The sequence below is a fragment of the Pempheris klunzingeri genome, chromosome 10, assembly GCF_042242105.1.
Source record: "Pempheris klunzingeri isolate RE-2024b chromosome 10, fPemKlu1.hap1, whole genome shotgun sequence".
Lineage (NCBI taxonomy): Eukaryota > Metazoa > Chordata > Actinopteri > Acropomatiformes > Pempheridae > Pempheris > Pempheris klunzingeri.
In genome coordinates, this window is record NC_092021.1 from 1,944,294 (window position 1) to 1,957,055 (window position 12,762).

Consider the following 12,762-nt stretch of genomic DNA (forward strand, 5'->3'; position numbering starts at 1 on the left):
GTTAACTGGGTTGCACCAGTTGTGCTTAAGTTCAGACGTAGCGGATGCGTTGACAGTGTGTTCTCCACGTTAGATTACTTATTTATGATGGCTTTGATTTATACTTGCATTTTGTGTTCCACAAGTGGAGATACAGAGGATCACCAGCCTGCTGGCTGCAGACTTGCAACATGATACAAACAGAAATGTTTGTTTTCTTGGTGACTATCATTAGCATTGTATTGTTGTCATAGTTACCTGCATCTATAGAAGCTTTAGTTTTATCAGAATCAGAATCAGAATCAGAATCAGAATCAGAATCAGAATCAGAATCAGAATCAGAATCACTTTAATAATCCCCATAATTGCTTCTTGTTACACACAGCTCCAGAAGAATAAGAATAAACTTCAAACACAAAGTAAAATATAAATATATAAAAGTATGAATAAAAAAAGATGTATTAAAAATTATTATTACAAATTATTACACAGAGGTAAATTACTGCACCAGGTGAGTCTTATAATAATAATAATAATAATAATAATATAGCTATAAATAATTAAACTACACTACAGGTAATTTCAATAGATATGCAACACATATGTTCACCCAGAATTCTCAGGGACTTCAGTGGTATTGATCATCTTATCTAACTTAAAAACCTTTTCCTTTTTGGTTGGTGACAGCTTGAAGGAGAACTTTTTTTAAACCCATGCCATATGCTGTTGTGTAAACTGACAGGTATGTACAAAATGTTTTGGAACTGGTCCTGTCGTAGCAAGATGGGCTGCAGTGGCTGCAACGTAATCCTGTAGGGCAACTGCACTTAATTTAAGAAGGTCCACTAAAAGTGCTTGTTTTAGCCACTGGCAGGTTCAGCTTGTTAGTCTAAGTGTCTGACAACATTATGGAAAGGATCCCTACAGAAACAGACCTGCAAAACCCCTCTGTTTAACCAGTTATTGCACCCTTTTCAAAGCCACCAGACTCCATTGACAAAAACAGTGATTTTACGTCACACAACAGGAATTGCTGTTCTAGTGCTGTTCATTTGTGAGTCAGCTCCAACACAAGATTTGTTTAACGCTTTCATGCATGAATCATGATAACCTCAGTCAGGATTTTTTCTGAAGTGTTTTTATTCATCTTTAGGCTGAAAAACAAGGTTTGAACTTTTTTTTTTTTCAACCCATAATTTATAAAGATATATTTACATGTCCAGTAGTTGGAATATAGCTAGTGATGCATGATGTACAATGCAGTGGACATGTGATTAATCATAATTTCCTCCCAATATAAAATCAGTACTTGCAAAATTTTCTCCTTAGATGTTACTTGATGTCACCATATTTTTCTTACCTGCAAGTTTGTTTGTTTTTTTATAGGTTTGAACAGAAATAAATGTGGAGGAATCCTTCATTTGACTAATAGTTCATGTCTGAAACTGCAAAATTAACCAATAATTAAGAAGAAAAAGCAAAAAGAAGAAAGTTCGGAAACAAATATAATTTTGTTGAACATGTATTTTTCCCATTAGTCCCATTAGTCATCTTAAGACTGCTCAGTGTTATCTTGTGACCCTTGGATGTGTCCTGACCCTCAGGTTGGGAACCACTGTCTACAGGTCTTACCCTTTAAAGTTTTTTTGGCTACCCCTAAAATATACAATGCCAATATTTATGAAAATAAAAGCACACAAGCATACAGATTCTCCTAGAGGAATGAACAGCGTGCTTCACTGTTGTTCACTTGTGTTCCTCAGTGTCTCTTAAACCAACCACTGCAGTTCTCACATTCAACCTCCACAGTTAACAGAGTTTACACCTCTATAAACAAATAGCCTCGCCTCCCTTTCTCATTATTGAGTATTTCTACTGGGAAATGTACTACATGGCTGAAAGTACAGTATATGTTTAGTGTACTTTTGCAGCGTTATTCTGGTTTGGTCTTGGTTCCACTGAAGGGAAATTTTAAAGGGGAACTCCGCTGATTTTACACATAAAAGTCTGTTTCCAAAAGTTGGGAAGTATCACTGCATAAAGCATGTTGTGTCTCCGGAGGAAGCTGTAAGAAGTTTTGATATGGAAGAAGAACTGGTAATATAAACTCGTCCATATCCCTGGTTCTGCTGCGTTGATTTAGATCCTTTTTTAACTGTCCATCATGACTTGGAGTGTTTTACAATGCCAAATGACATTTTGCTTTTAATGCAACAGCATAAAACAATATCTTGGACAATAGTGTGCACTCAACTTTGTGTCAACAGTTTGTATTTGTCCCCTTTTCTGTTTAAACATGACAAAGCAGCTCCAATTATTTTCCCTTGGAGTGTTTCTGTGGCTGTTGGATAGTTTTGGCTGCATTAATTTCACATCTGAGATGTAATATATCCCATGTAAAGAGATTATTTACATGCGCTTTATTTGGAATGCTGGTCCTTTTTGGGGTCTGGTGTAGTTTTGGAAAATGTGAAGCCTTCGTGTGGATAAGATCATCCTCATCATCATCCTCATCCTTGTCAGCTGAATCATGACTCATCAGCCCACAGACGGAAACATCTGATGTCTCTGTTCAGATCGTGAACATCAGATTAATGAAGATGAACAGATTTTAATACATATATATATATATTTATATAATTCTGTGTTTACACAGTCACATCTCATAATGTAATAATTTGTTCTCTTCTGTTCATTCATCATGTTATGGCACCAAAAGCTGACCAGCAATGTTTCATTTAATGAAGGTGTCTCACATCAGCGGCAGCAGTGAAATGAAATGTGTCTGCTACCATTTTCAGAAAATACAAAATAATTTATGCCTCTTGGCGACTCCTGTTCTGTTTTACAGACCCCACTCGCTTCACAGCATCTTGTATTAGTAAGTAATTGGCAACACAGCAAATGATCACAGGATAAATACAGAAATTTACCAGCAGAAGTTGGGGTGTTGGTTGAAGAAGTTGAAGCCAAGAGAAGTGTTTAATTTTGCCAAATCCTGTAATAAACATTGACAAGTGAATGTGTTATCTGCCAGCAATGATTCAATGAGATGGAAACACTGACACTGAGGTGTAAAAATAAAAAGAGGAAATTTACCACAGTAGCTCAACTACTAATCTGACAGAACTTAACTGTTAGGGCAGAACTTAAGGGGGGACACGGCACTGAGAGAACAACTCAACCTGCACTAGTGCTCTGCAACACTTGAAACACACTCAGTTTCTCATTAAGCTGACGGACACTGACAACAGCAGACAAATTCAAGCCTGTGGTTCTTGTTTCAATGTGACTGCATTTGACCTTTGTTAAACTTTGACGCTGCCGACGTGAAACGATGTATGCACTGTGTTTAAACATGGAAAAGTTATAATCCCAGCATGCTTGGTACAATATTCTCTCACTCTGCTGAATAATTATTTACCCACATTCTAATCATGGTATTACGATCTTTTTCTAGGCTGGTTGCAGGACTGTTTCATTGAACTGAAAGCTGAATGTGTCTGCACCTCATGTTGGACTTAATGTGAGGTCACCAAAGACACACCCACCCTATCAGGTGCAACAGCACTAACTAGAGAGAAAGGTGTCATTCAAACACACTGTACTCTTCTGTAACACTTGTGGAGGTCTGCCATTCATATGGGTGGCTTTTAACAACAATTAGAGTATTCTGGAAACCTCAAGCATTTGGTGAGTCATGCATTTATAATACATTTTTTAAGTGAGCTTGTTAACTGGCTCCTAACTCTGTCATTCCAAATTATCACGCAGCATTTTCCAGCAGGGGAGCTTTCCTTAAAGAGGAACTCCTCTTTATGTTATTTTTTGAGCACATAATCGCTAAGATTTGACGTTCAGTTCATCTAAACGCCGAGGTGTGGTACATGTTGAATCACCTGACCGTGGGATCAGCTGCTGCACTAAGTACAAAAAGCAGAACACTTGCTGACAGTAGCCCCTATTTGTGTCTCTCACACAGGGCTACTGTTAGCGGCAGCATTAGCCAACCTGAACAGCACACGGGCCCAACGATAAAATATATTATATGAAATACTTAATTGGATATTCATTCAAAGCATCTTGTCATATTATTAATTCAAAATAGAATCAGGTAATACATGATGATGTGTTCTTATGGATTAAGGTACCTGCTAGTACATAAAATTATCTCCACCTTTACCTCAGTGATGCTCACACATTAATGGACTGTTAATTATAATATATTCATATTTTTACGCACGGTAATAATTATGGCAACAATATTGGACTTTTACAGGATTTTTACACTTTGTATATTTTTAAACTGTGGTGTTGCTACTTTTACTGAAGTAAAAGATCTGAGTACTTCTTCAATCAGCTCAAAGACACATTAGACCGACTAACAAGAAGATCCACTCAACCACTTGTTCTGCTTCATATTGTGTGAGTGTGTTTGTGTGTGTTTGGTCATTGGTGCCAACAGTGCTTGAACCACTAAGTGCCCTCTTGTGTCTTTATTTATAACCCGATTGATCGTATTAATGCTTCCTGACAGATATAAGCCGTGGATACAGTTCAACAAACAATACAGGTCTGTGCTGTTTGCAGGGAAAACAAATAAGTGTACAGATTTGTTTTTTTGTTGTCCTCCCTAGTTTCCCTGGTAACAGCTGAGCATTTCGATGCAGCAAACTCTCTGGTGAGAGGGACACATAAAGAACAGGACAGATTTTTAATTATTTTATTTATTGTTACACAGACTTTCCTTCTGTCTTTTCTTATTTTATCTTTTTGTAGAATTGTATTTTTTTTTAAATCAACAACAAGACAAGAAAGAGGAAAAATAAAAGTGAAAGAGAGAAAATGTGCAGTGGAGAAATCATCACACTGTTTGTGATGCGTGAAATAGAACAGAAACCAGTTGAAGCATCTCAGTGACTTCAGTAGACAACAGAATAAAAACCAGGTCAGCTAGTTTTCTTGGCGCCCAGTCTTTTTTAAAACCAGCCTAATGTCTGCAGCAGAGACCACCAGGATGTTATTGTTGGATAGTCGGACATTTACCCTCCTCAAATGTGACTCCCAAACAGTAGAGTATAAGTTGTCTCTCGTAGGTGGTGTAGATGGAGGTAACCATAAAAAAGCACGATATGTACCCCTGAGAGGTGCATCACAAACAAACTTATGCAGAGAAATAGTGCATCCAAGAATAAAAAATATTTTACATGCTCACTATTAATAATTCTCAAGGATGCAGAGAAGAAAATGTGTTAAAGTACAAAACACATGAGCATAAAATCAGGAAAGTAAAGAAAGCAAAACACATCAGGAAGAAGTGAAATGCAAATTCTGTCAGTGAAGGCGTCAGCCTGGAAAAGTCATGACAGACTGGTGAGTCATTTTCCAGAAACTCTCTGCCCTAACCTATTGGTGCTGCAGCAGGTTTTTCCTTTTTTTGACCAAAATCACAGTGCAGCAACCTGCTGGTGCTCATCCCACATTGTAATTCAGCCCTGATCCGCCCACACGAGCCAGTGTACAATTAGCACTCAGCCATGAAATAACAGCTTCCTGCTGTCAGACCTAAAAACTGAGCTGTGATTAGCCCCGTGGGTCAGATCCCAGGGCTGTGATTGGCTAATTTCAGATGTTCAGATGCTCGTCATTAACTTGTGGAGTTTATATGCAGCCTACCATCAAACTGAAAACGATACCAGTCCCCTCTTTTTTAAGTGGCGTAAAATGACCAGTCTTGTATGAAGAGCAACGGGAGGTCGAGGTGGATGGATGGGTCGGACACAGGACTGTCACCCACGAGCAGGGCCGTTTCTAGCTTTGTGGGGGCCCTGTGCAAGATGCTGTTTGGGGATGGAGAGATTCCTAACCCTTTAGATCAGACATGTCAAACTCAAGGCCCACGGGCCAGACGTGGCAATTATATACGGCCCGCGAGATAATTTCATGTGACTATTAACAATGGCCCGTCCCACCTCTAACACTACAAATCCCACAATGCACTGAACAGCTGCCGTGCTAGTCCCGTGCAGCAGCCCCTCCTCCCGCTGGTATAATGACACACCGATCAGCGGATCAATGCATCGGTCAGCGCTGTTATAGTGACACTTAAGCTAGCCCCCCCAAAATAAATGGCTAAAGGAATATATATATTTTTAGAATTTAAAAAAATTCTATTTTATTGAGGAAAAGTTGTTGAGGTTTGGCTGTTTAAATTCATATTTCTGAATAAAATATATATCATTATATCATATACTATAATAAAATAGTCACTTTTAGACCCGTGAGACCCGCGACTTAGACAGTGTTTTAAATTTTGGCCCTTTCTTTGATTGAGTTTGACACCCCTGCTTTAGATGATCCACGAATGCCACTATTACACTTCACAAGCAAAACAGGCTACAGTCATGATAACCCCTCATATTAAAATTAAACATCTTAAGTTGAGCCACTCAGGCAAGTTAAACTGATAAAAAACGATAATACAAGGACAACAACAATCCTCTTTACGTCTATAAACAAATCAGACATTGAAAATAACTTGCCACAAAAGCAGTAAAGGGCATTGTTTGTTTTTTTGAGTGGATAAGCCAGGTCTGCTTTATCTTTTCCCCATTCACTAATGTTCTGTAAAAATAATGACGATGAAAGCTTCTACCATCTTCTGGGCTAATCTGAAATGGCCCTCTACCTATTAAATCTGTCCTGAATGAATCGGAGAGAACTGATGGCCAGTCAGCTGGATCTACTGGTTTACCAAAAACCATGTAAGTCTGCAGATGAGGATGGCCCTGCTGCTTGCTGGTCAGGAGGAGGTCCTGGGGTATATAAGGGTCCTGGGGCTTCCTGGTCAGGAGGAGGTCCTGGGGAATATAAGGGTCCTGGGGCTTCCTGGTCAGGAGGAGGTCCTGGGGAATATAAGGGTCCTGGGGCTTCCTGGTCAGGAGGACGTCCTGGGGAATATAAGGGTCCTGGGGCTTCCTGGTCAGGAGGAGGTCCTGGGGAATATAAGGGTCCTGGGGCTTCCTGGTCAGGAGGAGGTCCTGGGGAATATAAGGGTCCTGGGGCTTCCTGGTCAGGAGGAGGTCCTGGGGAATATGAAGGTCCTGGGGCTTCCTGGTCAGGAGGAGGTCCTGGGGAATATGAGGGTCCTGGGGCTTCCTGGTCAGGAGGAGGTCCTGGGGAATATAAGGGTCCTGGGGCTTCCTGGTCACGAGGAGGTCCTGGGGAATATAAGGGTCCTGGGGCTTCCTGGTCAGGAGGAGGTCTTGGGGAATATGAAGGTCCTGGGGCTTCCTGGTCAGGAGGAGGTCTTGGGGAATATGAAGGTCCTGGGGCTTCCTGGTCAGGAGGAGGTCCTGGGGAATATAAGGGTCCTGGGGCTTCCTGGTCAGGCGGAAGTCCTGGGGAATATGAGGGTCCTGGGGCTTCCTGGTCAGGAGGACGTCCTGGGGAATATGAGGGTCCTGGGGCTTCCTGGTCAGGAGGAGGTCCTGGGGAATATGAGGGTCCTGGGGCTTCCTGGTCAGGAGGAGGTCCTGGGGAATATAAGGGTCCTGGGGCTTCCTGGTCAGGAGGAGGTCCTGGGGAATATAAGGGTCCTGGGGCTTCCTGGTCAGGAGGAGGTCCTGGGGAATATAAGGGTCCTGGGGCTTCCTGGTCAGGAGGAGGTCCTGGGGAATATAAGGGTCCTGGGGCTTCCTGGTCAGGAGGAGGTCTTGAGAAATATGAAGGTCCTGGGGCTTCCTGGTCAGGAGGAGGTCCTGGGGAATATAAGGGTCCTGGGGCTTCCTGGTCAGGAGGAAGTTCTGAAGATCCCTCTGCTTCAATGCCTGGAGCTCCAAAATATTTTAGAATTGCTCCTGCAAAGACAAAGCTCCTTAGGTTACCAAGCTAAATAGATCATAAGCACATATTCCTATTTTATAATTGCAGTGATGTTGCACTAATACAGAAATTCATAATCTGTTTTTATATTAAACATTGTAATGTACAGTCTCCCTTTAAAGCAAGTGCCCAATTACAAAGTTAGAAACAAAGTTAAATGATCCAGCAGTAGCACACTTCTAATTAGAGGCCAATAAATTACACACTAAACTTAATAAATTAATCATAAGTAATCCTGAAGTAGTGTTATGTGGCAAATATCTGAGACAACTTTCTGTTCATGTCGTGTGACAACCAAGTCAATGTCCATTCCGTAACTAACATACTAATTTGAACCCAAACCATGATCTTTCCCTAACCTACCCAAACCGTGACTGTTTTATGATGTTGAAATATGTATGTGATGTAAGTTATTTGCTTATTTTTCATTGGCCCAAGTAATGTAATGGATTCATGACAATGATGGACGTAGTAGCTGTTGTGTTGACGCTGCCTTTACCTTCTCATTGTTTAGGGTCCCACAGACACCACTGCTGTATGTGTTAGAATAATAGTGGTAACTGCAACCAACCTTTTTTTTGTGCATGTTTTTGGTTTGGCCTTAATATGATCAAAATTTGTAATTGCATTATTATATGTACAATATACACACTCACTCATATTCTCATAAAATTAAGAGAGGTCACTAAATATCAATTGGACCTGAGGTCACCAGCAGCTCAAAAACGAAATATTAAGCTTAATACAAGCAGATACATCTGTTCCAGGATGGTGCTCCATTTTTTCCAATGAATATGTGAGAAAAATAATTTTACTCAGCCTTCTGTGTTTGAAGGAAAACAAGATATTATCCACACAAATTTACAAATTACGCAAAAGTTCTTAATGTGACCCCGCCAGACTTTTGATTTTTTACCAAACTGATTAAATCACTTTCTGGTCAAACAAAGTTATTTTAAGGTGTAATTCTAAATGTGGCCACTATGCCAAGATGGCTCTGGGATCTTGACTACGACCACCTGACCACCTGACCACACACACACACCTGCTCACAGTCGCTTTATGACTCAAGCAATTTTTGATGAGGACTGTCTGAACACTGACAATGACTCCTCTGTTTTTGTTTTTGTTTACAGGCAGAAATATAAAAGTACATCGCAAAGGTAAGACACACACACACACACACACACGTAACAGTAACAGAATACTTTTGCATTGTTGCACCGATACTTTTACTTGAGTAAAACATCTGTTCTTCTAATCACTTCTTCCAGTTTTGGAGAAACTGCTCATTTGAGTCCATATGTGTGAACAAATATTTTGTAAATACACTGCTCCAAAATATTAAATGTGGAGCCTCCCCACCTGCCCTGATGGGACTGCAGGTTAAAATATAGCCCATTCTCTGATTTTATGGTGATCAGTAATCCATCATCATGACACTAGAGTCTGAAGCCCAAAGAGCAGCAGGGCTTATCTCCACAGTCAATAGTACTACTGCTACTACCACTACTACTACGTTACTACTCCTACTACTGTGTCTACGAGAAGTGATGATAATAATTACTACAAAAAAAACAGGAAAATGAAATGCTTTAATGTCTTCAGTCTTGAACTTTAATTTTCTCTCACTCTCCTCTCCCTTTCTGACTCCATCTGTAACCATGGTAACTGAAAGAGATTTCATCCAGTTTATGGGGAGGTGTTTGGTTACCAAGACGACAGCACGATGCCTAACCGCAGAGTCTTTATGTCTCCATGTTGTCAGTCTCCTCTGTTGCAAACACTGAAACCATCGTTCTACCCTGAACAGTAAAAACAGATTCAAAACATCCATCTGTCCATCCTCAGCTTTGTATCAGGTCTGTCCCAGGTAGGTGTTGGATGATAAATGAGCCCTCTTTGGGGTACAGGCTGCCACTTCACACCCACTCAGCATCTCATAGCAATAGAATATTTAGATAATATGACTTCAAAAGTAAGGACCTTTTTACAGTGCTGTGGGAAAAGTCTTGTTTGTGATCTTAGACGAGAAGATTAACATCAAAAATAGGTCCAAGTTAGTCAGAGCTTAGAAACTGCTGTATTAAGTGATGTATACAACAGTGAGCTCGATAAGGCTACATGTTTGTTTCCTGCAGTATAGGAAGCCTGCAAGTGTTGACAGTGGGGGTCAGCTGATTGACAGGTGGCAGAGTGTCATGTGTCCATCTGGAGGAAACAGATTTTCGTGTTCTGGTTCTGTGGTGTGAACAGGACAGCAGCTGTGTGGGTGCAAAGTATGAAGATGGGTACTTCCTTCTGACAGTTAGCAGGTGTATAAAGTCTACAGAGAGGTTTTTTAAGCTATATATATATATGTGTGTGTGTGTGTGTGTATAGATATGCATATACACATATATATACCACTTACATGCCCTTTTTACCACCTCCTTTCTTTCTCATCCTCCTCCTCCTTTTCCTTTCCTTTTGGTCTCCTCTTTGTTTTTTTCTTGTCCTTCTCTCTTTTTTCTTTCTCATTTCTTTCAATACCTCCAAATATTCTCTTCCTTTCTTTCTCTACTTCCTACTTTCCTACTCTGCCCCTTCAGTTTCCTTTCTGCTTTATCCTGACCTTCCCCACTCCTCCTTTTCATTCACTCCTTCCTCCTTTTTATCGGTACCACCTACATGTCTGTATCTACAGTTGCACTCAAAATTATTCAACCCCCATTGCAAATTAGACGTACTGGGTCTATAGATCAGAGGTATGTCTGGAGGAGGAAGAATGAGGCATACACTGAAAAGAACACCCTGCCTACAGTGAAACATGGCCGTGGCTCAGTGATGTTCTGGGGCTGCTTTGCTTCTTCTGGCACTGGAAACCTGCAGCGTTTGGAGGGCAAGATGGATTCAATCAGGAGATCCAGGAGAAAACATCAGACCGTCTGTGAGGAAGCTGAAACTTGGGTGTCACTGGGCCTTCCAACACGACAATGATCCCAAGCACCACCAAGGCTTGGCTTCAGAAAAAGTCCTGGAAGATACTAGAGTGGTCGTCACAGTCACCTGACTTGAATCCCGTTGAATCTCTGGTGGGATTTGAAGAAGGAGGTTGCAACGAGCAAACCCAAGAATATTAGAGAGCTGAAGGCTATTGCCCATGAGGAATGAGCAAAGATTCCTTGGGAACGCTGTCAGGACAGCTCTTCTGAACAGAGATCTAAGATATGGTCCCTGGAATCTGCTGGAGCCACTCTCCCAGTTTGTCACAGCCCCCAGTGCTCCCATCACCACTGGCACCACTGTTACTCTTGCTCCCCACATCTTTACTTGCTCTTCTTTCAGTCCTTGGTACTTTTTGAGCTTCTATTTTCCTGATGTTGCTGTCGCTTGGGATTGCTGCATCCTTCTTTTGTCGCTTGTTCAATCAGCACAATGTCAGGTCGGTTAGCCATCACCAGTGGTTATGTCTTCCCATGTACGCTGTTCCAGCCTGCATTTTACACCCTGCTATTGTGTGCTGGATTATTTCAGGAGCATCTTTGCAAAGCCTGCATCTGGGGACCTGTCTGGTGTGGTAGACCCCTGCCTCTATTGATCTTGTATGCCTGCTCTTGTGCTGCCATAATTAATGTTTCTGTGCTGTCTTTTAACCCAGCCTTTTCCAGCCACTGGTAAGATTTCTCAATATCAGCCTTGTGAGGAGCTTCCTTGTCTTGATATCAGTGGCGTCTAGCTCCTCCTTTGGCCAGCTTGTTATACCAGAAGGGTATAATGACTGGCAGGGCATACGTGTTGATGTACTTAGATCTTGTTCAGCTGACTTTTTAGGACCTACCTTACCCTGTGTAGGTGTTAGGTATGTTTGTTGCATCTTATCTTATCTCATCTCAAACCTTTTTTCACTGAGCTTTTCAAGTGTCCACTCAGATTTCAGCTGAGCACAAATAGGGAGGAAATCTTTCCGTTTTCAGAAATATGTTGGTATATAATGTCGGTTTTTGTCAGTTGTTGCCACCTGAGTTCTCAGCACTCTGAGCTCAGACACTGTTGCCAGAGTTGGACTGCCTTTTATTTAAGTGCGCAGGTAAAAATAGTTTTTGGTGGGCGAGCTCAAGGCTGTGATTGTCTGATTGAAATCTACAAAACTGAGCTGTGGCAGCTGAGCTTGTGGAACCTTAATGATGTGGCTATGAAGATAACATGATGATGATAGCTGGTAAAGAGGCGTGGGCTCTCCAGCGAACTGAAAACAGTATGCAGTCACTGAAGAAGTGATTGTTGTACATTTTGCTGCAGATAATGCATCCAAACACAGTACTTTTTGGAAGGACACGGTCAGACCAGCATTTATATCAGTGAACAGTGAAACGTCATGACATCACATCCGGGCTAGCCCCTGTTTCACTAGCTGTACAGTACAGCAGTACAAGCTCCCATTCGTATAAAGTTTCTTTTTATTTATTTTTCATGATTTAAAGTTTCATGATTTAACTTACTTTATGAATGCAGACCAAACTACAGTTCTCCAGCGTTTGCTCCTCTCTGTCCCGCTGTTATCACAGACATGTCCTAGCTGACCTCCTCTGTCGATCCCGCCAACATGCTCATCAAAGGCTGCTAAAAACACAAACATTGATTTTTCAAAAGTCTACTGTCTACTGGATTCTGAATGAGATAAGATAAGATAAGATATTCCTTTATTTATCCCACAATGGGGAAATTTCAAGTCAGCAGCAGTTCACACATACAAAGAAAGGGAATAAAAAATATATATATGTTTACATGTACAGTATATACAAAAAATAATGTATGGTGAAAGAATGAAAGAATGAGGTGAGATAGAAAGGCTATTGCACATGGGGAAAATATAAAATATTTATATATTTTATATTTTCCCCATGTGCAATAGCCTAT

At 41.0% G+C, this 12,762-nt stretch overlaps 1 pseudogene; it reads left to right on the forward strand.

The window, feature by feature from the left end:
- The window catches only part of LOC139208233 (dual specificity calcium/calmodulin-dependent 3',5'-cyclic nucleotide phosphodiesterase 1A-like), a 28,125-nt pseudogene that overhangs the window by 1,296 nt on the left and 14,067 nt on the right, over positions 1-12,762 (forward strand).